We start from the raw sequence: 6,000 nt of genomic DNA on the forward strand, positions 1-6,000 counted from the left end.
GAGTAGATTTGGAAAATTATAGAGGAATATTAAGACGTGGAGATCAATTGGAGATGGGATGCAAGAAGAGAAAACAAAGGATTGCAATCATCCTCTAAGTTTCTGGTTTGGAAACTAGATGGCTGAAGATACTATTTACTGACAAACAGAAGGAAGAACAAATTTGGGTGGAGGGAGATTCTGCACTCAGTTTCGGACACGTTGCCTTTGGAAGTTTGTAGTTCTGTTTACATATACACCTAAGAGCTGTTTCAAATTAGTCAACAAATGAATGCTGTGGATTCTTTCTTTTCTTCTTCTTCTTCTCTTTTTTTCCAGAACTGTATACTCTTTTCTGTTTTTTTTTCTTCTACCCCGTAATTTAATTCCCAACACCTCACATCTGGAAAGTTCTCCTAATCATCCTATACTACTCCTAATATTCATTTTGTATAGGGTTACATAATTAACCTACTCAGAAGCTGGTTTGCTGTGTTCTCTTTCATCTCACAGCATTTCAGTGCCTTCTTACTGCCAACAGAATACTTTCAAAATTGCCTACAAATTGTCTCCTAACTACTCCAAATTTATCCCACTTTTCCTTTAGCGTTTGCCTCAGTTTGGTCAAACTAGAACTTCGAATCCCATGCGCTCCTTCCTATCTCTGCAAGTGTAGTCATGATGTTGCCTGAGCATGGCCTGAGCTTGCTTCACCTGTCTACCCCAGCCCTTCACACTCAGCCCTGAAGGTTCGCGTCTTCCTGGAGATCAGCAACGTGCTCCACTCCAGCTCAGTCTGAGACCTACTAGGAAAATCTACAGATAGCTGTCTCCCATTGGCACGTATTTCCATATTGCATTGTTTTGCAATTTCATGTTCATTTAATCTCCCTGCACAAGATTGGGAACAGAGATCAGGTATTATGCTACTTGTATTTTCTCCAGAGCACCTAACATAGTTCTTTGTACAAAATAGGCACTCAATAAGTATTTGTCGACTTGAAATATTAAGGTACATTTTTTTCTTTCCCACTAGTCTTATCGCTGCCTGAGTAAATGAATTTGATATGTGAAAGCAGTTGAGATTAAGCAGGTAAAGTGGAAGAATAAACAGGAGACAGGAGATTTTAATGAAACTTTATGATCTTAAAGAAAAATCATCACTCACTATTAAATCTCTTTTTAAAGCTTTTAAAATATTCGGATTTCCCCCTTCACATCCTCATAACAATTTGGCATGTATTTAAGTAGTAAAAGGCACACAGAGGCTAAAAAGTAGAATAATTATTTTTAACACATTTCACAGCAACAAAAACACGTTTTAATCAAAAAGTACGAATGACTTCATAGCAAAGCTCACTGTATTTTTGTGTAGATCACCTATTTTGATTCCAAACTGACTTCGTATGAAACAATTCTCATTTCTTAAAAAAACAATCAAGGATAAATAAAATACTTAGATCAAATTTGTTGGCATAGTAACATATTTAGTTATATGTCTAAGAATTCAATAAATATCCAAGTTTGGAAGTTTAAATGACCAAAATATACAATAATAAAAATATAAAAAGGAAAAAACACTCAAACTCTGTTTCAGTGGGAACATTTTCCATAAAACAAGCTTGCTATTTTTATTGCAGAATTAGAGAAGTCGACCTAAAGCATATTTAAGTCAACAGAAACTGTTCTAGGTAAATGAATTTAATCTTCATGGTCACTGACACACAATATAATCTTGTTTCTCTCAGGATTTTATTCTTTAAGTAACTAAGTGACTCATAAGCTCAGAAAATATTTTCTGGTACAGGTAAGTCTGAGCTTAGCATGAAATATTCTGAATATTTCTTCTCCTCTTCAGATGAGTATTTCAAAAATAACAGCTCCTTCCTGGAAGGTGCAATTGGCTTTTGGTTAGGAATGTCTAAAAATGATTGTCCTTTTGTGGAATGTATTTTAGGACAAACTAGAATATACTTTTCCTCTCTCCATTTATCAAAATCCTACTGATACTTTAGGGTTTGGTTCAAATGCCACCTTTTTTACACAACTTTGCTTTATTTTTAGACAGAATTAAACACCCATTGCACCTTTTTGGGGAAGAAAGGTAACATCTCATAATAATTTTATTTCAGTTTACCAAGTCCTATAGTTGATGTGTATATTTGGTTTCACCTCCTAGAAACTATAAATTACTCAGCTTTCTATCTCTCTTTGTACCCTAACATTGTGGTTTACAAGTGGTAAGTTATCAGTAAGTAAAAATATTTTATTTTATTTTATTTTATTTTATTTATTTATTTTTTTAAAGATTTTATTTATTTCTTATTTATTTATGATAGTCACACAGAGAGAGAGAGAGGCAGAGACATAGGCAGAGGGAGAAGCAGGCTCCATGCACCGGGAGCCCGACGTGGGACTTGATCCCGGGTCTCCAGGATCGCGCCCTGGGCCAAAGGCAGGCGCTAAACCGCTGCGCCACCCAGGGATCCCTATTTTAAAATATTAAACAGTTTTAATAAAAATAATACATAATTATGATTTTTAAAAGCCTATACAGGGATTATAATGAAGAAGCCATAGCCCCTTCCCCACCTGTACCACTAGACTTGCTTACCAGAGGAGACCACATTTAATTTCTGTTTTTAAGTTCTTCTGAGGATTACCTTCACTTCACTAAATAATATTCATAGCTCCCTATTTCTCTTTTATTTTTTTTAAAGATTTTACTTATTTATTTGAGAGAGAGAGAGAGCATGAGCAGGGGAGGGGGAAGGGCAGAGGGAGAGTGAGAAGCAGACACCCCACTGAGCAGGGAGCATGATGAGAGAGGGACTCTATCCCAGGACCCTGAGATCACAGCCTGAGCTGAAGGCAGGTGTGTAACCGACTGAGCCATCCAGATGCCTTCTTTTTAAATTGTAGACATTTTCTGCTAATTTTCTGTTACAGGAAGTGCCTGTTATGGGAGATGAAGATATTTTAAACTTAAATCTTTATCTACCTTTATTGCATACTGAAATTGCTTTTCTGTTTTTTTTTTTTTTTTTAAACATTTTATCCATTTATTCATGATAGACACAGGGAGAGAGAGAGAGAGAGGCAGAGACATAGGCAGAGGGAGAAACAGGCTCTCCTCTGGGAGCCTGATATGGGACTTGATTCCTGAGCCCCAGGATCACACCTAGAGCCAAAAGCAGAACTCAACCACTGAGCCATCCAGGCGTCCCTGAAATTGCTTTTCTTTCTCAAAGATGGTTTTTTAGTCCCGGAACACAGGAATATTTTTGGATACCTTACAGGACACTCTGTATTCTTGCTGCAGTCTTGATGTTGTTGCCTCATAAGGCTGTCACACAGCTGGCTTTGGGACCTCTTTCTTTTTTTTTTCTACTTAGTTGGATTTCTGGCTCTCTAGATCTCATATCTGCTTACTTTTTGGGTTTTTATTCACATATTGTGGGACTGCATCTTTAGGAAACTTCCTAATATAGGACATATGGGAGGGAAATTTTCTTAGTCTTCCTTGATATTTATTTGATTTATAGTTTGATTGGGTAAAAGATTCTGTATGAAAATCATCTTCCCTCCTAGCCCTGAAAGCAGTGTGCAAAGTCTTTTGGCATCCAGAACTGCCAATGAGACATCCCATACCAGGATGATTCTCATTCTTTTGTAGATGAGAATCTATAAGATTTTAGAATCTTCCCGTTATCCTTGGGGTTTGAAAATTTCCCAGTGACATATTTAGATGAGGGCATTGTTTTTGGTCTTTAGCTCTGAGCTAGTCTCTGGATTATGTTCTTGATGATGTATCTTTATCTCTATCTCTATATCTATCTTTATTGAGCTGTAATTCACATACCCTACAATTCAGCCACTCAAAGTGTACAATTCAATGGCTTTTAGTATATTTACAGAATTGTGCAACTATCACAACTATGGAACTTTAGAATATTTTCACCATCCCCAGAAGAAACCCTGCACCCATTAACAGTCACTCTTCGTTTCCCTCTTTCCCAGCTCCTGGAACATACTAATCTGTTTTCTATCACTATGGATTTGCCTGTTCTCAAAATTTCACGCCAGTGGAATCATACACTACGTGTCCTTTTGTTTCTGGCTTCTTTCACCTACAATAGTGTCTTCAAGATATATCTGCACTGTAACGTGTATAAGTACTTCATCTCTGTAATGGTTGAATAATATTCCATTATATGGAAATATCACATTTTATTTTTCCATTCATCAAGTGATAGACATTTGGGTTGTTTCCACTATTTTTTTTTAATGTATGAACTTTGTCATGAACTTTCATGTTCAAATTTTAGTGGGAATATAAGTTTTCATTTCTCTTGGATATATATCTATGAGTGAAACTATTGGATCATATGATTGATGGTTATATTCAATTTCATAGACTTTGCTCATGTTTTCTTAGTTTTCATTCTCCATAGTACCTTGCTGTTACTTTATGATTTTAATATATGCTTAAAGCTCTCTGAAAAATTAATTAGCTGTATCAGTTCCCATTGCTATGTCTGCAATCTCCCAGAAATTTGTGACTCTTCTATTTGTTGATACTCTCCTCTTCCCCTCTCCAATTCTTTTTGTGGTTTTCGGTTTATTTTTTTTTAAATATATTTTTTTTCAATTTTTATTTATTTATGATAGTCACAGAGAGAGAGAGAGAGGCAGAGACACAGGCCGAGGGAGAAGCAGGCTCCATGCACCGGGAGCCCGATGTGGGATTCGATCCCGGGTCTCCAGGATCGCGCCCTGGGCCAAAGGCAGGCGCCAAACCGCTGCGCCACCCAGGGATCCCCTGGTTTTCGGTTTAAAGCTGTACATCTGTTTAGCAAAATGCTACTGGGCTATTGTTAATCCTCTGTCTTGAATTCAAATCAGTAAATATTTGTTTAAATGGTTATCCAACTGCCCCTGAAAGTGGAGGTTAGATTCTTTACATATTGTCTATTTGCTTACCTTCATGTGATAGCCATGGAGTACTTCATAAAAATGTGAATCGTGGAAAATGGGCTGTATATAGAGAATACTTTTATAGCAATATGTTTGACCCTGATATCTAAGAGATTATGACCATGATTTAGACTTTTTCTTACATCTAAAAGAATGGAACGTAAACTCTACTAATACTTTTATATTTGCATGAGTTTGCTATTGGTTTACCTTATGACCAAAGACATGTTACTTCTCTTTCATTTCCTCATCTATGAAGTAGTATTTATAATCTCTTCAGAGTGTTATGCCATGAACTCACTGACTACTGAGAATTATTACATAAACAAGTTTCCTATGTTTAAATAAATAATCTCAAATAGCATCAAATTGGACCCCATTTTCATTTAGAGAAAGATGCCAGCCAGCCCTCTGGTTGTGCTCAATCCTCTGTCCTTTCCTGAAGAATATGTTACTCTTAGGAAATGGTTAGACAGTCAGCAGTCATTCATATTGGTCACCATGAAAGAAGGAATTGCATTGCTTTCAAGTTTACCCATTGATTCTTTTATAAGGAGTTTCATGGCTAGAGTTACCAGTCAGAGGCATTGAAGCTTTACCCAGTAACTAACTGCTCTTCTATTTATGAGAAAGTTTTCCTTCTGAGCAGATAGGGCCAGGTTATTTGGTGGCTGGATGACCAATATTTATTTACTACTCTGGTGGGATGTACATACTAAGAATTTTGCTGTGAATGGGTAAATGAGTCTGACAAATGCTAGGTGATTTTTTCTTTTCCAAGGTTGAGCTCAGTTTCTGCAGGGAAACTGTGTGTTTTTATGTGTGGTCTTGAGAGAGTTTCATTATTCATCTTCATTTCCTCATTGTCAGATAGGGATCCTCTAATGGCTTGATCAAATAACCATTGTGATCTGATCACATGGAATCTCAGAAAACGAATGCTCCATATGGCCTCACTTGTCAATACTACTATATTCATGGGTGGAACACACACATGCACACACACACACACACATACATACACAGATAGAGTTACTAGTGTGA

Source organism: Canis lupus, chromosome 22 (assembly GCF_011100685.1).
Source record: "Canis lupus familiaris isolate Mischka breed German Shepherd chromosome 22, alternate assembly UU_Cfam_GSD_1.0, whole genome shotgun sequence".
NCBI classification, from domain to species: Eukaryota; Metazoa; Chordata; class Mammalia; order Carnivora; family Canidae; genus Canis; species Canis lupus.